We start from the raw sequence: 22,245 nt of genomic DNA on the forward strand, positions 1-22,245 counted from the left end.
ACTCTTGGTAACCATAGAAACACACTGGCAGCACGAGAGTCGTGAGACCACTCTGCTGAAATGCCTGGTGCTGTAAACAATCCTGCCATCAAAAGTGAACATGCCTGCAGCCGCGTTTGGTAAAATAATTATCCGTAAGAAAGTTGCGACAAGGCAGTATCGACTTGTGCGGTATACTTACTGTATAATACACTGCCGCTTTTTGTTTTTTCTATGCAATTATAATTCAACAGGAGAATTTTCAATTTTTTTTCTGAAAGTACTGTAAGCCACAACAGCAAAAATTAAGCAAAAAAAAAAGTCATGGATAAGCCCCACCTGGCTATGAGCTGCGGGTCGTAGCATGAGATATTCACGCAGAAATGGAAGTTTTAACAATTTTTCGAAAAAATTTTTTTCTAATCACCCCCTTAGAGAAACTTTCTATCTTCAACAGACTGAACATGCCTCAAAACATTTTTTGAAATCCATCCAAAAGCCAAGCAATACTATCTTTTTTCTGGGTAAAATATAATGTACATGCTATGCACGTGGTCTTACATAACAACAGAACGTAAAATTTGACATTCAAAGAGCCATCATGAAATAAATTTAACGTTGGTCAAATACAAATGTTTATATGATTGTAAAAGGTTCTCCCTACATGTCCTTTTTTTTTTATCTGCCCAAATCTGGTATGGTGCTCAATTTAAATCTGTACCGACGCAGGCTAGACTTTGTGTTGGAAATTTCACAGATGTTCCAATGACAGCATATTTGAAAAAGGGCAGTTTGCGCTGTTGGGGGCATGAACAAAATTGACTCCATTTTGTGTCAATCTAAGTGGCTCCTCTCTTCCACTTCAGTGTGGTTCACTCACATCTTACCAAGATGATTCAACGGTTTGTTTGTGACTGGAACATTGACACCACGCTTAGCAGACGTGACAGCAGACAATGCAAGTGTGTATCCTCATTGAGTGGCAAGTTCTCCCATTATGTCAGTTTCTCACGCAACTTTCTTGCACATTTTCAAGGTGAAGCAATTCTCCCGTCTGGGCTCCTGGCACTGAAGAAACAAGATTCTTTGAAATCTAAAGAGTCCTAAAAGTCGTACATTATGGAGTCTTCTGAAATGTGAGTATTATGTATTTCTAATAGGATTGCCAAAAGATTTTAACATTTGTTAAAAAAAAAGGCTCGATTATGAACGATCTCATTCAAATTGTTTATTTTGTTCAAGCGTGATCCTTCATGAGTGCGAGGCCTTCGTTTAATGTGCTCGGTGTTGAATTTCGTATAAAAAATATCAGCTCAACCAGAGATAGGAAAATACCGGGTAATTTATATTAATTTTTAACGACAGAAGCGCGACAAGTTGAACATACCATCACAAAGCCAAACATGCATTTGAGGCAATCGCTAGCGAGAATGCTAGCAGCGAACCGACAACAAACGTCGAAATAATGAACACAGGTGGTCCTCAAACTTGCCGAGCGAAAAAGGTTTCTAAAAAGCCTTTTTAATTCAATGAGTGATTAATCATAATTTAAAGGTGTGATTAATCTGATTAAAAAAAATAATCATTCGGCAGCTCGTATTTAAAAACGATGAAAGTCATTTAATCAGAGTGCTATGCTTGTGACTGAATACAAGTCTGCCATAATAAAAAATAATGACAGAGGATTAAATGCTAAAAAGCACCAAAATGGAGGGTGACTAAAGACAAACATTCCCGCTTGACTCATTTGGGCTTTCATTCTTGTTTCCACCTTGTGATAGTCTTGCCAGACGATAGTGACGCAGCAAATGCACTCACAATCCTGCAGCAAATGCAGCTGGGATTATTAGAGCATGCTTTTACAAGTTACAAGTGCTGTTTGTCTTGGCTCTTTTGATGGTGCGTACGACTCTTATGTTTTTTTTTTTTTTTTCAACGCGTGGGACATTCAAGCCAGCAGTAATAAATTAGCTTTGAGGCGAGAAATCAAATCGTGGCTATTATGTCACGGTTATACGCGACTCACAAAGTCGGCCATTGTTTGCGAAACCGTTTAGTAGCTCATCACACATGACCACGCGTCCTCCCAGTTGCGGCAAAAGATAACAGCTTTATCGAGCATCATGCCAAGACGAGCCATTGTGCTATTGCTTAACACTTGAAGCACTGATAATGAGAAAATATTAATGAGAGTTTCAGGACCGCGTCAGTCTCTGGAGCAAATCGTCTTCTCGCCGAAAAGAAAAAAAGACAGAGATGGAGCGAGGGCGAGTTAATGAGCTGCGCGCGCGTGCCTTTGCGCGTGCGCGCCCAATGCTGCGAGCCAGAATGTACTGTGTGAGAAATGAGAACGAGGGAGTGTTAATTGAGTATGATCACACCTTCAATATATTCCTTTTTTTCAGTATGGGAAAGGGGCAGATTGAGACTATCTTTCTATTATTTTTCTCCCAGTGTGCCCCCGGCACATTAGTGGCCCGTGGCAAATCATCAGGTGCGCGACAGGAAATAATCCGATTTTACTTAAAGAGGGTGGAATGAAAAGGTGCTGACTCGGATTGATTAGCGAAATGACCCAACGCCAACTTTGAATTTTCATTTGTCTCAATTGTAGTCTTTAGCCGGCTCATAAAGCGTTTCGTTGGACTGTTATTAATCAAAGAAGGCCATCAGGGAGTTTTTCAATGTCTTTGTCGTTACTTAGCCATGCTAGCATGACCGGAGATTACAAACTTGGGCTCTTGGCCAGAGTCCCTTGATTGTTAGCTTAGTGCTAGTTTGCTAGCACAAATTGGGCAACAAGAATGGATTTAAAAGTTTACTATAAGCAAACAAAAAAGAACAAACAAACAAAACTGTGTGCTGCCATTGGTTAGTGTATGGCGTGGGTCTTGAAGGTTAAAGTATGTGATTTAAAATTTAAATTAAAAAGCTTTCCATCGGTTTACTTGTACAACGTTGTACTAGGGCTGAACAATTCATTGAATTTTAATCATAATCACAATATTGGCTGACACGATTATTTAAACTGATCCTCAGCGATATTAACATTTAAAAAGCCGACTCTACATGTCAAATCAAGCACTTTGTCATCCTACCACCAGAGGGTAATGTTTTCCACCTGTTTGCATGACAAAAGCTTCTGCTTTAGTCACCCGAATATATTATTTACCATTGTGAAATGGCATTGATTTTCTCACCTGATTCCTTATATATACAGTTCTAAGTGTCAATTGAGACCTATTATGAAAAATCAGTTTGGAAAAAAATCGGTTTGAAAGGACCAAAAATGACATTTTGACTGCTAATTGCTTAAAATTTGCTTAAAAGTAAATAATTTGCTTAGTTGTAAGTAGGCTTCGGATCAAAATATTGTACTTTTCCGTGTAAAATATGTAACAAAATAGCAAACAGACGTTCAATACTAGAAAAGAGTCAAATGATTTGCTTTGGAAATCCATATAAAATGATAATGGGCCTGGTTTGGCCCTTGAGCCTCTGGTTGGACACCGTCCACCTTATCGATACCTGAGCATGAAATTTAATTTCAGTTATCTGACTCTTGAATCTTCTGTGCGTTCTTTTTAGATCGCACGGGTGCCCGATAAATACATTAGTTCGTGTAAGTAGGACATTTAGCCGCCGATATGATCTGCGAAAGGTAGACAGACGTACAGCGCACTTTAACTAGTGTCTCTCTCTCTTGCTCGCTCCCTCTCTTCCTCTCGCTCTCCCTCTCTCTCTCAGTTATCCTCTAAACCAGTGCGCTGCTGCTACTGCTGAGCCTGCGACGTTCCGGTGGATGAGAAAAAGAGAATAATCACCCATCTTTTTTCAGCTCCAGCCAAATGGAAGCAGAGTCTGGAGAGGAAACAAGTAAAGGTATTGTACTCCAATCTGTTCTATCTGAGCATTAACGCCCCGTGCTCTTTAAAATGATATAAAGCCTTGCAGTGGTAAATATTGCGAGAGGGATCATGCACCTGCACTTGAGACTTCTTTTCTCTCTGCTGGCTTGAGCTGTCTTCCCGCAGTATTTTTTATTTTTTTTTCTTCACTCTGATTTGCAGCAGCGTGGGTTTAGCGTTAAGCAACGGAACAGTGTTGGCGACTGACCCCATGTGGGAATGCTCCTTCTTCTTTGCTATAGTTAAAACGCGCATTGATTTAAAGTGAGGAGAGGAATGAGTCTGGAAGGGGTGCGGTGGGGTGGAGTGGCGGTGAGGGCGGGGGTCGTCTAATAAACGGGGGGTTGCAGGGAAAGAAAGATTGGACGGGCTGCGCCATGGACAGATGTGCGAGAGGGATTTAGAGTCGTGGGAGGAATCACGCAGGGGATAAAACTGGCAGTGAGTGAGTGTGCATGTGTGCGTTTGAGGGTGAATGGCCCAGCTACAACAGTGTTGAATTGCACACACACACACACACACACACACACACAAACGCACAAGTGCAGACTTCACCTGCAATGAGCGCTTGGGTGTCAGCTGCTCTGAGCACTCCTGCGTCTGATCGTGTGAGAGAAGAAGAGAAATTCCCGCCACTGGCAGCAACAGTGTCCAGAGCGCTCGTATATCGCCCACACTTTTTGGACGCAAAGATCTTAAGTCCGACAATAACCGAGAGATAAACGAGCCTCTCCACGGCTGCTTTGGTTTTAATTAGTGACATATGTCATACACGCATCGACTGTGTGACTAACTTCAGAACCACGGAGAGCGCACAGTGCTGAACCAGCACGTTGGAGGCCTGTGATCCCCTCCCTCATGTTGGGGGGATTGCATGCTTGATTATGCACATGCATGCTTGATCAGATTAGAGCAAACACGTTCTGATCACATTAGTCATTTGGGGGTTGGGAAGGGACACAATTGCGTGTATTTATAGTTCAACATGCTGCAGTCCAACAAAGGTATGAAACATCCATTAGGTACAGTCTGGTGAGGATCGCAACAAGAAAATTTTGGCCTTAATACCAGTGAGAATACATACTATACCTTATATACATTGCTTGCTTCTATTCTATGCGCCTTATAATGCAGTGCGCCTTATGTATGAAAACAGTTTTAAAATAGACCATTGAAGGTGTGCCTTATCATCCGATATGCCTTATAGTGCGGTATATACTTTATACTTTATTCAGTCACGATTTTTTGGAGCCGATCACAGTCGACGATCAGTGAATTTCAAAATAACCGATCATCATTTCAATTATCAAGATAGGGCAATATTTCGTTTTAATTTTCTTTAAATAACTTGTTTATTTACTGTACATATTTGCATTCTGTAGTAACAGAAATATTTTTTCAATATTTATAAAATAAAGCATAAACGGTGTCATTTCACCCTTCAAAACATACAAAAATGACAAGAAGACATAATGCTATTTGGTGACATTGCGTGTACTGCACCATGTACCGTATTAAGCAAAGAACAGCATTGTTTTAAGGGATTAGAAAGATTTTTTTAAATGAATGAGGTCTTTAGAAAATGGATTTATTTACAGTACTTTATTATTATTATTGATGCTATAATGTTTATACTGGGTTTGAACATCAGAAACACCAACAAAAATTGAGCAGATCATGTTTTTTGTCATGTATAGGCCACACTGGACCAAAGCTACTGGTTGTAACATCAAATATTCAGATGTTAAAGGAGGTTTTTTTAAATGTTTGCTTTTATTTAAAACTTTTTTTGACATTGCCTGGTAACAGAAACATCATGGCTTCAAAACAGAACATACCTAAACATTAAGAAATAAGAGACGCAACAAAATATTTTCAACATAACACAGACACACTCGAGTTGTTAGAATACTAAATCAACACAACAGTAACACACCTGATTGTGCTTACTAGTGGAAAGTGTTGCTTTGTGGCGAATAAAAGTAACAGTTAAAAAAAAATAAGACCACTTTGGTTGTGTCCCTTTGTTTGCCCCACCCCGGATGGCTGTTAAAAAAAAAAACGATAGATAAGTTGCAAATCTCATGTAATCAAAATGCTGCAAACTCCACCCACAATATTTTCTTATTCACTACCACTGACGGTTATAGACGTCAAAGATCCATTTTTACTAGGCTGGCAGTGAATAAGTTAACTCACTCGCTGCCATTGACAGGTATACGAGTCGAAAATCCATTTCATCTGGGCTGCCAGTGAATGTGTTAAGTTTATTGTTATCAGATTTAGTACACTGTCAATCCAAATTAAGCTTTTTTTTAAAAAAAAAAATAATTTCCTGATGTATGCAGCGAATCTAATCTGAAATCTAAAAACAATTGTGTGTACAATGAGTGAATATTTTTTTGTCATTCTGCATAAATTCAGGAAATACACGGAATTGGAAACCTACTGATTCCTCTCGGGTTACAACATTTCCACGAAGAGCATAGATGTTTTTCAATTACCACAAGGAAAATTAGGATTCAGTGTCGGCTGCGTCATACACAAGAGGCATTTCTCAATAGGACATTCATCATGATCGGTAATCAATAATTTGTACATGAGACTCATAATACAAAATGACCCTACCCTGTCAGGAGGTATGCTGGTATAGAGAGTTGTAAATTTGCTCTCACCGCAGTCAATAGTGTAATCCCCTTCTAAGACCTTTGCTATCAATCACTGGCCACGCCCACTTGAATGAAGACGCTATGTGGAGAATGTAAGTGGCGCTGCCCTGGCCCCCACATCATTTCTTCATTCCTGCCCCGCTCCACCAAAAACATGCATTTATTTATTTATTTTTTTATCATCTCCGGCTAGAACCGTCCTCCCCGGTATCGATGCTTTCCGACGTTGCTGGCGGAGGAACGATGAGCAGTCTCCGATCAATTGCAATCACAGATCGGTGGTGTAGCGTGTGGAAAAGAGAGAGAGAGGAAATCAGTAAAAAGAGGCAGGCCCGGGAGACCTGAATAATGACCACCTACCTTGCAAACCCACTGACTTGTTTCTCTGTAATCTCGAGTTCATCGGAACTGTATTGAAGTATGTTAGTCATAATTCAGGGAATCCGTGGCGCTGTCTGTCGGGGGTGCTCCCCAGAGCTGATGCATATTGTGCGGCAGGAAAGAAAAAACACACAAAGGTGAGAGCGGAATCAAAGACAAAGTGAGGGTGGTGTCTCCTGAGGCGCATAGTCAAAATAAGAAGAGGAATATTTCTTACGTAGGCTGAATTCAGATGGCGAGAAGAGTGAGCACGTCGCTGTGATTGTCATTCGTTTGTCTCGTTCGCAGAAGTGTGCAAAAACGATAAGATGTGAGTTTAATACAAATTGGATTATGCAAATACACTTCAGCCGATTTGGGTCCACTCGAAGTGGAATACTTATTTTTGACTGGCAAACTCATTTGGAAATGATTTTCAAGTATGTTCAAACTTATTCCCACGTGAGTTTGAACACATTTTCAAATGCGTTTGAATCTATTTTACCCTATGGCCAAACGTTTTTCAAAATAACAGTACATTCAAGCATTTTAAAATATGTTTACATGTGCTTGTTCTAGTTCTAGCATACTTGTAAATACATGCAAATGTACTTACAGGTTATGCTAACATGATATCATTTGTTCCCATGATCCACGGGCTATTTGAAAATATGTTTGAACATATTTTCATGTATATTCGAACTTATTTGAAAAAGCAGTTACAAATACTTGCAAATACGATCAAAAGTACTTGCAAATACATCTTAATGTAAACGCTATAAAAATATAGCATTTGTTTCCGTAATGCCACAGTCTATTTAAAAAAAAAAAGTATTTTCAAATATCTTCAAACTACTTCCATATGCATTCACATATAATTTCAAATATGTCCGAATGTACATGCTAAATGCTATAAATATAGCAATCGTTCCCATAATACCACTGTCTACTTCAAAATACATACAACGTATTTGAAAACATGTAGTGATCTACTCATAAATACCTAATCAATTGCGATTACCTCTGCACATATATGTGAATACATCTTAATGCACTTATAGGCTAAATGCTATAAAAATATAGCGTTTGTCAAGAACGTGTGTTTTCTAAAACATTTTAGCCGAACAGAACAAGAAGCTGTGGGATAAACAAACTAATGAAGCCCTCCACAATTTGATAAACGCGGCTGGAGGTCTTCACTTGATTGAGTTCCTTTCCAGCTAAGAAGGGTTAACAGCCAAAGCCATTAGTGCCGTTAAAGCATCCTGACCTCAACGTTCGGAGAGGCCAACGCACTTTGGGCTTTGGTGGCTGAATTAATTCCCGTCGACGCTTCAGGTCAATTGAATTATGGAGCAAATTTGGCGGGTCATTAGTTCTACTACAGCACATGTGATTAGTCAGGTAAAGACAATTACCTGCTGGACCACATTCGTTCTACCGTCCTACTTTCTTTGACAAAAAATGTCAAGAAAAGCATACGCGAGCTATTAAAAAAAGTCTACACACCCCTCTTCAAATGGGAAGTTTTAGTCACCATTATGAGGCATATATCTTGTACTAGCCAAGAATTTATTTTATTTTGTTGAGAAGATGTCAAAATAAAAAAAAAAAACTGAAGTGGTTGCATAAGTGTGCACACCCTCTTTCAAGTGATGTGTTCAGAATTAACGCAATCATATTCAAAATTGTGTTTGATGAAAGTTGGCACAAACAGCCACTATTTAAAGTGCCTCTTCGTCACCCTTAATAAATTTCAGCTGTTTATAATTAATTTATTTTAATCTATGACATCAGTTCCAAACTAAGAATATCCCAATGATGCTCCTCTGTACCTCTGGTATTCATTTGGGGATAAGAAATGTTACATACCTTTCAGATTTCAAAAAGTTCAACATTGGACTCGTCAGACCACAGTACATTTTCCCAACGTGTGAGATTTTGGTGTGGTTTGATGAAATCAAGATTTAACTTCTTACACTTAAGTCTTTGGTGTTAATTTTTCAGAATGCTAATAATAAAGACCTAACTGTGTCTTTGTCAACACCACGTCGAAATTTACCGGTATAGAAAATGGATGGATAGCATCCCTCTGTGTTGTACCGATGCGCCTTATGTAATCTTATCTTCCACTATCTTTACAGTCCTTTCCGATATGCAACAGGGTCGCTCGACCCACCTCCGCTAGATCCGCATTCCCAGCACAACCTCCGTATTGATTTTTGCATCCAACGGGAGGGATTATGCAAAGATCCTAAGATGGATAACCCTTGGGACACATTCGCACTAACTCACTCCTCCACATGCCATCCTCGGCCGTTAGCATAGCGCGTTCACTTTCTGCCTACCAGCTGTTGCGGCGCAATCAATACCACGGTCATGTTTCACAACTCCAGTCGTTCCCTCGATGCCAGGAGCTTGTTGTGGGAGATCCCCCTCAGGCCAGAGACGAAGAGCGGTGGCTGACAATGATTCGCTGATGAGCTTTTAGAAGAGTAGACGGCGACAACTTGTCATGGGAGGATGGCGTGCTGGTTTATTTGCTTTGCTGCGGGCTTTAAACACAGGGACAAGAGAAAAGCCATCATCAAGCCTCGCAAACTCTCTTTGTCAATGTGCCTATTTGCTGTGATCGCCGCAGTCTTTGTGTGAGAGCAATGCAGAGAGCCTGGCCAACAACAGTGTTGCGGGATGAAACACAAAAGGTTTGGCTCAGTTGCAGCTGTCTCACATTTGAACCATTGCGAGTCGAATTCCCGGCTCCTCCGCGGTTCTGTTGAAATATCATCGAGCAAGAGGTGAATGTCCTTAACATTTCTACCCCGCCGCCATATGGCGTCATTACCTGAATAGGTGAATTAAGCCGCACTCTAAAGGCTGTTTGAGCTGCTATATAAATGCGGCGCATTTACCATGACCTGACTGGAGTCGCTTGAATGCCAGCTGCGCTGACAGTCTGACTGTGTTGGATCTGCTCTCTCACCTATCAGAGCAATAAACATATATATAATAATTTCCTCGCCCACATGAGCAGTATCTGGGGCCCTCTACCAGAGGCCTGGAAGCTTCAGGGTTCTGCACAGGATCTTAGCTATTCCGAGGCTTGCAGTTTTCTGCACGGAGATGTAAGATGTTCTTCCTGGAATCTGCAGAGCAACCTGCCGCTCCGGAGCCAAATATCGCTCTTTAGCGCCGCCCTAGGGGCTTCCTGGAGCTTTTTCATAATTCTGTAAAAATAAAAAATAGGAATATATTATTTGTTTTCTGGTTTACATGCCACAAACATTATTAACATTTTCCAATGCTGTAAAAATGAGGAGAATAAATATTATATTTCAACAATTATATCAATAGAGATTTGCGTGAGTGCCACACAGCTCAGGGTCTGTGCAAACAGATGAGGTCATACAACGCTTCAACGCTAATCCACATTTGTTTTGAGTTGCATTGAGCAGCGTTTAGAACAACACTCTTTACATCACTTTTCACACAGAGCACAGTGCTTCTCAATTATATTTTGCAAAGGCCTCCCTGGGAAGAAAATAAGATTATTATCTACAAAAATGGTATAAGTATAGCTAATCCTGTATACTTTTTTTACATAAACAAAGGAAAGAAGTAATAAAAATACAAATTTAGCACATTTTTTACACCCTTTATATGGGTTACAACTTAGTCTAAAAAATGTTGACAATTCCTATTTTATTGCAATTACACACACACACACACATATATATATATATATATATATATATATATATATATATATATATATATATATATATATATATATATATATTTATATATATATATATATATATATATATATATATATATTTATATATATATATATATATATATATATATATATATATATATATATATATATATATATATATATATATATATATATATTCGTGGATACTTGTTAATGGAGTCAAACAAATTTGCCAGTCAAAAACTGTCAGCGCCACGCTTCCATGACAACGAATCTCACTCTAAATTAGCCAGGATATTAATCAGGTTTTTTTAATTTTGTTATTTTCACGTATTACATCAAAAAAACTGCCTTGAGTGACAGTGAATCTGTACATTGCAATATAAACGTGTCAGCTGAACAGTGGGTTGATATTCCTGCGGCTGAACAGATGCTCTCTAAATCCGGTCTGAGAGCTCTGACTTAATGAGTGGTCAATTTGCTTCGTTTACACCAGATGCTGCCAGGGACTGTCACCTATTAAAGCCCTTTATGCTGTCACGTGTGTGTGGGGGTACAAAGGTAACGTCACGACAATATTCATTATCTCTTCACTGGGAACACCTGATGATTTCCTCTCTTGCATGTTGATAGTACCAGCACAGCAGTTGTATGTGCTAGCACAGTGACAAAGTGCTGCGTCATGACCCGTTGTGGAGGAAACGAGCTGGATGGTGACAAGCTGTTATCAGGGATGGAGGGGGGCTGCTTATCTGTGTCTGCTTGATGGAAGGTGCTGGCTCTCCTTTGGCGACACGCAGAAACAATATGGACGCTGGTGATTGAGTATGTGAAAGTGTGTGTGTGATGGTGTAAGGACTTCCAGATCTTTTGTACTTTTGTTGAGACTGAAGCACGCCCACTTTAGAGTGCCTCGTTGTCAATGCATGCAAAAGCTGAGGAGGCTATTGAAGACACGCAAAAAGGAAAAAGCATCTATATTTCCAGATGGCAGTGGAGGAATTTGACATCTGAGCAGAGGTGTGGTTTCACTGCATTCTGCTGATGGCCTCGTTTTACAAATTTGGTAACACATTTTAATTATTCGAATTTGGTTTACACATTTTTCCCTGAGGTGTGTCGAATTTACAAGACATTTATTTACATTAATTACACTATGTATATATATATATATATATATATATATATATATATATATATATATATATATATATAGAAAGAGAAAAAAATCCAATTGTTACATTTTTAACTCCAAGGAATTCATGTGCACACACCCACATACACACACTTATGATCATAAACTGAAAAATAGTGAATGTATTAAAGGTCTACAGCAAAAAAAAAAAAAATCACCACAACTTAACACTTTCAAATTATGGGACACTCACTTTTTCATGGACATCCATAACCCCCAATTTTGTAAGTGCTTTTGTCAGATTCCTTATTATCTTTTTTTGTTGAAAATGCTAAATAAAACCTATTTTATGACAGCGCCATAACATCTTTGCTACCTCTCTTGTGTCTATTACATTAAGAATCTCATCTACCATAAATGTTTTTTATACATCAGTGATCTTCAACAGGGTAATAGTTTTTTTTTTTTTCCCTGAGATTCTGCAGACGAGAAAATATCCATCCATCCATTTTCTAGCACCACTTATCCTCACTAGGATCCTCTCTAGGGCACCGGGAGAACATGCAAACTGCATTCAATTGTTTTCACCTGCAAAGGCAAGAATCTGGACAACTTTTAGACTTAACATGCATTTTTTTTTCCCCAGCGGCATCTGATTTTCAAGCTGAAAGCGCGGTGCACTAATGTAGTATTGATTTCTTAATTTTCCCCTATTTTCCCTAGCTTCAATTGAAAAAATATCTTCCGAGCCCGCTAGTGACATCATATCTTACTGTCGTTTATAAATTTGAAATAATCATACAGCGGCTCGGCTTTGTCGTTGTTTACAGTATATGTGTGTGAGCTGTACGCGTGTTCATTCGGGACCATCTGTCACCATCTATCCTTCTGGCCAACAACCCGAAAAACCTGCCCGCCCCCAACCCCGATTACCGCATAAATGTTTTAACGTGTGGGAAAAAAAAAAAAAAAACTACGAGTGTGAATAAGTGAGAAGGAGTGAACATTAGATTGTGCTTCAAGGTGAGTGGGTGTTGTATATTCAGCGCAGTAATTGTAAAAGCTTGATGAGGATGAGAGGGCAAACGCACTAAGCAAGGAATATATGGAAAGATTTCAGCCTCTGCAAAACGCACACGCACTCACATGCACACACACGTTTGCGTACAAAGTGGATTTTGGAATAATGCCTTGTTTTTTGTCTACTGGCCTAGATTCATAAGGCATCTGTGCCGCACAATCATTTCCCACTCTATCCCTATCCGTTGTTATCGCCCCGCTCTTTCGCTCACTCATTCGTGAATACTCACACACGCACACTCTCGAGCACAGACGCACACTTGTCATGTCCAGACTTTCTCCCTTTCCTTCTTACTATCCATCCTTCACTCTTCACATCGGCGCGCTAAGATCGGGTTGTAAATATTTTAGCTACGCATCTGCACTTTCATAAACAGTATCTCTATTCTGGATGTGTGTGTGTGTGCAAGTGTGTCTTGGCACAGTTTAGTGAAGAAGTGTCGGGGCGCCCTACTGACGCATCTGTTTGCATTTTAATGTGTGACACAGCCTTCAGAAATTGGATGTCTGCCTTAATTACAACAGCACAAAATCATCTAAATATTATATGTGTTGTTAATAACTAATCAAAGTCACACCACAAAAGCTTCCACTTGATCCAAATAGGCGTTGTGCACAATACTATATATGGCTAATATTTATGGAGGCACGGAGCTGCCAAAGTGGAGTAAATGTTAATTTTGATGTGTTTAAGTTTGTTTAAACGTGTGTAAATTGGAATTTATAAATATGTTTGAACATACTTGCATATAAGTTCAAACACACTTTCAAATACTTCACTAATACTTCCGGATTTACTCGCTAATACATTTGAATGCAATTGTAAGCTAAATGCTAAAAACATAGCATTGCATTTTTTTTTTTTTTGTATGTTTGCACATATTTTCAAGTGTGTTAGAACATACTAAAAGTTTGAACACATTTATAAAGATGTTCAAACGGTGAATATTTGTCTGAATGTATTTATAAGCTAAATGCTACAAACATAGCATTACATGTTTTTCCGCATATTGCTATACCATATTTATACCGAATGCAATGTTTTGAACATTTTTGCCTGCCTGTTTGCATATTTGCAAGTAAGTGTCTTTGACTGTACTATAAGTCTTAACCGTAACTTGAATGTCTTACTGTTCTTCCAAATAAGTTCAAATGTACTTAAAAATACTTCCAAATGTACATGTGGGCTAAATGTGAATGAACATGTGCGCTGCATTTGGCCGACAAACTAGTACATAAACATTATTTATTCGTAATTTTTTTATGATTACGTTTGGCATTTTTCCTATATCTCTTGTTATGCATCTGTATCATTCAATATCCAATGGCATCATTTTAGAATTAAGCCTCCAAATATTTTTGTTGTATTTTCAAGTAGGTTGAACAAACTTATTTAATCCTTGTCCAGTATTATGATCGTTTTTCTGTCCTTTTCTTCCACATCATTTTTGCAGTATTTTAGCCAAGGAATGATGCAATTGTGGTAGTGTGACACCTCAGTGGTTGTGCCATGTTGATCTTTGACTTTGTATTGTCACTATCTGGGTGAAGTTTCAGCTTCCTGATGTCTTTTTTCAGATGCTTTCATTTGATGTGCAATACTTTTTTATGTAAAGAAAAAAAACACTGCAGAACGTACATTCGGGTTTTGAAAATTTGAACCCTCTGCCTTTCTATTGGTTGTATGATGACTGTTTGCACCATAAAGTCAGATTTCCCAAAATAGCACTTTGGATTTTAATGCCAAGTCTTGTTTTGCGTATCTTCTAAAGCCATCACAGTTGCCTCCAAACAAAGCTTGCAGCAAGTGGCTGGCAAATTCTAAATTCTTAGAAACCCTTGTCAATTCTGAGAAATGCTCTCCTGGACATTCAGAGATTAGATACTTGGTCTCATTCATCTGACATTAATTCTTTCTGTCCATCTGTCCTTCCTGAGCGTATATCTGCTTTGCGGTGCTTTCAAGTCAAATGCGTTTTGCCACTTGAAGCTAACAGACCAGAGGGGACAGTTTGGAGAGATGCGTAAGGGCACTGTGATTGAAATGCATTGTGGGACGCATGCCTGAACACATCATGTGATTAAAAATTGAATTGCCACACCGCGAGCGGACAGATCGAACCTCGGAGGGTAAAATAGGGTGGATTACTGTTCACAAACGTTCAGTGAAATTTTATCACGTCACCTTTAACGTGCTGCTTATCCAGTTCTGCCATGCATTCTTAAAATTATTAAATGGAGTTTATTGAATGTTTTTTTTTCAATGCTCTGGGTCAAGCCTGCAGAGAAAAAGTCAAATTGAATTTAATGTTGAAAGCTCCTGGCTACAACAAATTGATAGAAAAAAATGCATCGTCTATCTCTAGTCTTGGTTGATAATGATATTTATTGCGCTTTTGTGCAAGAATGGCTTGGAATTTTCTTCCTTTTTTTTAAAAAATAAATACCACAAATGTATGGTCTTCAAGAGTTCTTCAAAAGCAGTCGCTCAGTTTGTCCTGGCCAAACCATCTCACACGTGCCAGACCCAAAACATGCCCACTCGTGGGCGGTTTAAATTCCGCAAGCACTTAATCCACAAGCCCGGTGACAAAATCTTACACGAGTTGGGGCGTTACTTTGAAAGTGAATTTATAATTAAAATAACTTGTGAAAATAAATAATGCAACCGACCTACTAAAACATTGAACATTATTATCTTAGCGAAGTTACAGGAGTATTCATAGGCATTATATTTTCGTAATTTTAGACTTAAATGCATTTATTAGCTTTTTCTTCCTTTGATATATTATCATATCATTACTTTAAACAATATTAGTTTTCACAATTTTGTTTTTTTAAGACATGGCCCTTTGTAGAAATGATTTATGACCTGAAGCTACTAGAGCCAACTGAGAGGGCCGACTTGTTATTTTTATATTTTCACCCGCTCTTGCATAGTCAGGATTTCATACAGTAAAATAATAATTTCATGTTTTTGATACTCCTAGCTACTTGCATTTAGCATTTTCATATTACTGGTAATTTTTTATTTTGCCAAAACCATTTAGATTTGAAATGTAGATTTAAAAGGTAGAATTAAGGTTAGAATATGGCTTTAGACAAGCATTTATATTTGCAATTTCTACTTACAATTACAATTAATTGATTTTTAGATTCTAGATTTAAAACTATTAAATATTTCATAAAGTCTGTAAACTGAAAAATGTTGTTAAAAAATATTAAGCTAATTTTATCCAAATGTTTTCTGCTTGCGAGCAACAGGAAATGATGTCTGGAGCATCAAGATGTAATGCTTTTCAAAAAAAAAAAAAACTAAGATGAAAAATAGCGCCACCAGTGCCCACTTGGATCTACCAGATCATTGGTGCTCCTTTTGTTATTTTCTTTGCAAATAAAATGTCTCAAATGTTAATTTTGTTATGATTGTGATAAATGTAAGTTGTATCTTGGAAATGGTTGAATTTAGTACTTCCTGTTTAGTATGCCCCCCACTGGCCAGGTATGGCTACAGCATTTGCTTGGGTCAAGGTTAAAAGCAAGATGGCCGCTTCAGTTCTGTGTGAGTGAACAATGAGCTTGACATGCACGATTTTTTTTTTCAAGCCTATCCACCAGCCATAACCTGATCTCCTTGCCTGAACAAAAATGGTGAGTGAATGCAACCGACTATTTAAGCGTTATTTTTTTAAAGCGATCCCAAGTGTTGAGAACGTGGTCATTGTTTTTCCACAACTGTTTTTGTCATGACCTTTCCGGAGGTAAAAAAGCTCATTAGGCCTGAAGGATTATCGCAGCAAGAGAGTATGATTGTGTTTGCATATGTTCATGAGAAATACTGCTGGCCGCGGCTTGTCGTCCTCATTATGTACCATGTTTTTCCCTGCATGCATTGCGCCGCCGCTGCGGCCCAATCTACCAAGCGCGTACGGCTGCGTGCGTGTCGGCTGTTTATATGATGCTCGCTGAGAGGTTCCCTTGTAGGTCAGACTCGTGATTCAGCAGACTAATTTGAGAAGAAACTCACGCATGAATGCACAAGGCAAGCGCGCATTCAGGTGAATTTGCTTTCACTTGCCCATGTCGGGGTCATCATCTTTTCGCGTTTTCGCCCTCGCCTTCTGTCTGATTCACCTGTCTGTAGGTGGCCGCCAAAGTGGAGATAGACAATGAACCAGGGTAGTTACTTGGCTTTTTGTGGTGTTAAAAGAAAGCAGGGATGATGCATAAAAACTTTGTTGAAGCACCTTTGACAGGAATGATCACCTTCAGTCTTTTCATGTTGGAGTCCATTAGCGTAGCGCAGTGCTTCTCAATTATACTTTGCAAAACCACCTCTTGGAAAGAGAAAACAGCAATATAAAAAACCTTCAACAACTGTTAATTACTTTTTTTTTTTTACAGCATTTATACAGGTTAAATGTTTGTCTAAGTCAGAGGTGTCAAACATATAGCCCGCGGGCCGGTTCTGGCCCGTAAATCGGTATAATCCGGCCCGCGAGATGAATATGCAAAGTATTAAAAATGAGCTGAATTGTTGTTTAATGTTTAATGATTATTAGTAATCTTAATGTTTTCCGATTAATAGTGATGTTGAGTTTTTACTATTATGGAAAGTAATTCCAAAAATATTAATAAATTTGAAGGTTTCCTCTAGTTTCCTCCATAAGGCTCACAAGCTGACACCCCCCTTCTTTATGACAGTTACTTTTCACATGGCAAAAAAAAATCCCCTGTTTGGGAAACACTTTCATAGCGTAACTTAATTCAGCAATATGTGCATCCTCTCCTGCTATGAATCTTTCAGAGGAGGGGTCATCTCTTGTGCACAGCCCTCCCCGGGTCAGTCTGCAATTCCTAAGCGTTCATAAGTCATTCCACTTGGACAAAAGGTACAGTTCAAGAAAATAACCCCAAAACTCGCTGTAGGCCAGTCGTGCATCACTGTCTGTACTGTGCTCGTCTGGTGATGCATTGTGTTTTGAAACCCATCAAGGCCTGGCTGAATATTTTCCACAAAGCCTGAAAATGTGTTATGAATTAGTTTTTCAACCCAAACATCTTTAGTATCTCTTGTCACGTGTGCTTGAATCTGTGCCAAGTGACTCCTTAAACTGCTTGCCAGAAAACCACAGGGAACGTATTAGAGCTGTGCAATATGTGAGCTTTTAATACATAAATCGATACCAAGTGCTTTTAGGTTTCTCACCTACTATATTTTAAACTATTCGTCCTTTTAACCAATGTGGCATAGTGTTACAAATTATGGAAATTCTTTTGATTTCTTTTTTTCTTTTCATGATATCATAAAAGAATCTATGGGGAAAAAAACACGAGCAAGCTGAAATTTCCAGCAGATGATTGAAACATGTAAAATTTCAAAATGCATCAATTCTCACATTTCTATGTCATTGCAGCTGGACGTGAGAGATTTTTGTTTGCAAAAGTGGTCATTGTCCAAATTTGGGACCATTCAAAACCATTATAATTTCAATTTTTGAGGAGAATTTTAATAGAATTCATGACATTGATTTTCTTGCGATTTTTGCAACATTCCATTGAGCGAAGGTCAAACTGCGTCAGCAAACAGAAATTTCTTTGTTGACTTGTGTTTCACCTCAGTGTCATCACCAGCTAGCGTCATCAACATTCACCAGCTACAAAGAAAGACCAAACATTTTTCCATTTTTTTGAGGGTGTTAATATTCAAAGTTGAGCGTGTTTTCATCTCATATTTTAGGCTCATCTATACAGTACGTATTCTTCAAATGTTTTAAATGTTAGATGGAAGACTGGTCTAAAAATTGCTGGTACCAAATTAGTTGATCAGCAAAAGGATGACACTTTCTTTTCATCCAAGAAAGGTCAAGGTTGAACGAAATCCTGATGGAAAGTAGACAATCTTCAAAATATCCTTTGAAAATCCTTTGTTGTGGTTGAACCGACAGAAGAAATCAAGAGAAACACCCTTTCAAGCATCGATATGGCGTTTGTTAAAAGTTGTATAGTTTTTCTTTATTTTAGTTTTGCTTTATATGACAGCTGAGAACTATAAAATCTCAGTTTAAAAAATTCTCCGTACAGCTTGGAAAAATCTATGCTCGTAAATTAGAGCAACTTGGAAGTCAACCAATGTTACAGACCTCTAGTGTGTTGACTTTGGATGTTTTTCTGTAGTTTAACCATTTTTTTTTTCCTCACTTATCTACAGTTATAAGCCTTGCTGGCATGCTTTGCCCAGCGGTACTAAGCATGCGTGCGCCTGGTTGCACGGAGATATAAAGACAGATGGGTAGGTGATAGAGATGGATGCCATTCATTAGATGCTCGTTTGGGTTTCGAGTGCTTCCCAATTCTTCCTTTCTGACAGCGCCCCAACTCAAAGGTGAACTCTGCCGCCGTCTTTGAGGCGGTAAAATTCTCACTCTGCACAATGATGAGTCAGTGTCTTATTCAGACTTGATCCAGCCTTAAGCGCTGTTATCTAACCAACAGTGACACATTCAGCAGATGTGGGCTCAATGGGGACACCTGCCAGAATCTCACCTGCTTGCTTCACGCTCTTAAAGCCACGCCGCTTTAGTCGCTCCATGTTTTACCCTACGGGGTCTTTTAAATTATTTAAGGACGTTTGGTGGTTTTGCTTCGCTAAGCTTTCCGCGAGTTACCTGTTGAGCTGGTGGACAACTTTACTTTGGCTACCATCGTATAAGTATTTTTTTTTTTCATATTACCTCATTCACTGCCAAAGGGGGCTATAGACGTCAAACATCTATTTTTACTGAGCTGGCAGTGAATGATTTAATTTGTTTTTCTTGTCACTATAGCTCACTGGCATATATTGAATAAAATGCATTGCTTGCAGTAAGTAACGGATAGTGTGTGATTTCGCAGGAAAAAAACTGATTCATTCATTGCCAATAACTGCTAAAGACGTCAAAGATCCATTTTTACTTTACCCAGCATTTTTGGAGCATGTTACAAGTAAGAAATTACAAATGAGTGAAAATTTGCAAAAAAAAACAAAAAAACAACAACAAACATCAGATAGAACCTTACAAAATACCTAACCTTACAGGATACACAGTATTTCATACATCTTGTATTTTGTAAGGTATTCAGTTGAAAGGATTTGCAAATCTCCGTTTTTATGTACATTTTACACAAGGTCCCAGTTTTGGAGCATATTTTTTTTTCATGTCAACTCAGTATAATATTACAATAGATTACCAAAGGATTTAAAAGTTTTGTGTTGTCTTTTGGCCCATTTTTTTTTTTTTTAACTTAACACAGCTCACTTCACAAGCAGCAGTTTGGCATAGTGAACAAATCTCCTAATAAGAGGGTTCAAGCTGTTTAATGCCGCCCCCAGTTAAAGTTTATTGTCAAACTAAACATTAAACTAAGAGAATTACAAGTTGTGTATTTAACACAAGCACATAACATTGCTTTAAAGTCCACTGGGTTAATTCTAAGACATAATGGAGAAACATCATAGATGCGTTTCCGACTACCCTGTATTTGGCAGTGAGATAACACTTTGAGCAACATATTTTAACACAGATGGTGCAGCAGCACATGTAGACAGAAATCTAAAGATACTCACTGTATTTTTTTTTTTGGAGTGTGGTTTGCTACAGAACTGTTCAAAGGGAGGCAAGCATTTGAATTGTATGTTTTTTGCTTTAGTCCGGTCTACAGTTGTATCATGTGACTATTCTGAGTAGATGAAAGCAAGCCTACACTTACAAGAAAAAGTAGGACATATGTTATTGGACAAAATTCATATATATTTATAGTTGTGTCTCAAAATTCCATTCTGTTCATTTGCAATACAAAGTCTCGTGTGAATAATTTTATCTTCGATCGCTCTCTCGCCAAATGACACAATTACATACAACTTGCATATCTCGGGCATCCTGCTATTGTGCTGGGCTAATTACAAATATGCTCTCATGCTAAGATGCAGATGGAGAGGTCAGGCCTTTCTCACGCTCAATATGTATTCTTTCTTCCCCCCGCCTGTAATTAAAAATATGAATGTGGCACATGGTAATTATGAGCAAGCACTCAAGACCATCCACTCATCAGCTGCAGTATCAGATTAGAACATTTAATGAGATCTGATGGAGTACAACTGAAATGAGCTCAAATTAGTTAGTCATAAAAGAATCATTTCCAATGCAGTTGCTTCTACTGAATTATAGTAATTGTGATAGTAGACCTAAAATTGGACTCAATTCTTATTCAACTTATTCAATATTACCGCTAATCACGATACTAGCTAGTGGGCTCGCACAAAACATATTATTGTAAAGACTTTTTCTCTTTTCGAATTCATCGCTTAGCCGCACAGTGACACAGTCCCCAAACACGTCTGCCTCTACTGAATTTAAAAATAGCTTTGTGTTGGAGCACATTTTCATAATATTCACTGACTTGAAGAAACAAAGAACAAACTAAATAATACACGATTTCTTTCACAGTAATTGCATAAATCACAACATGTCAGAAAAGTGTTTCCCGAAGAATAGCCTGGCCTTTGAAATGTACTGCCTGAACCAAGTTGGAAGTCATAATTAAACCAGATTGTTTATTCAATTACAAGTTTAAAAAAAAACAACTAAAAATACAATTGTTCACAAAACATAGCAAAAGGATGATAAAATCCATCATTTTTCCAGAGATTGATACTCGGCATGGTCACCCGCTCGGCCGATGGAAACCATTTTAATTCCGTTGTTGAAACCATTACCTTATGGATGAAAAGATATCATCAACCGACCGATTGATGAATAAATGAATCTCCAAAAACGGAAATGCTTAACTCATTCAATCCCAAAAACACATTTTTATTTTTTTTTAAGAGTCCAGACATTCAATTCTACTTACTAATATATTTTATATTTTACCAAGTAATAAAGATAGTTTAAGCATATAGGTGATCGATTACTTTAATACCTATAGTATCGGATAAACATTAGCACTTAAGTGCCAAAAATAATCAATTACATTTTTAGATCCCCCCCTACTTTGGCTCTCTCGTGCCGAAGGTAATTGATGACTTTAGTAGTTAATTCGCTACAGTAATCAATTGTTTTAGTTTTTAATTCCTAATGTAATCGATTAATTTGGTATTTACTTAACTAAGGTAATTGAATACCTTTGTTTTTAATTACCCAAAGCAATTGATTACTTTAGTGCTTAATTACTTCAAGTAATGGAATAATTTAGTATAGTACTTTTTTACTTAAAGTAATGGATTACCATGGTACTGAATTACAGTAAGTAATGATTTCTATTAATATCAGCCATCTTCAGACAAAACACTTTGAAAAAAAAATGGAAAAAATCTAAATAATCACCTGGAATTGAATATTTTGACTTCCCAAAAAA

General features: G+C 38.1%; 1 protein-coding gene across 1 annotated transcript in view; it reads left to right on the top strand.

Annotated features, from left to right (window-relative positions):
• Positions 1-3,742: 3,742 nt before the first annotated feature.
• The window catches only part of elfn2b (extracellular leucine-rich repeat and fibronectin type III domain containing 2b), a 69,118-nt gene continuing 50,615 nt past the window's right edge, over positions 3,743-22,245 (top strand). Inside the window, exon 1 of the mRNA XM_088436373.1 lies at positions 3,743-3,861. The gene's annotated coding sequence lies outside the window, so the exon portion shown is untranslated. The remainder of the gene's footprint in view (positions 3,862-22,245) is intronic.

This window comes from Hippichthys cyanospilos, chromosome 16 (genome assembly GCF_059441005.1).
Source record: "Hippichthys cyanospilos isolate Australia breed blue-spotted pipefish chromosome 16, RoL_Hcya_1.0, whole genome shotgun sequence".
In the NCBI taxonomy this organism is placed as follows: Eukaryota; Metazoa; Chordata; class Actinopteri; order Syngnathiformes; family Syngnathidae; genus Hippichthys; species Hippichthys cyanospilos.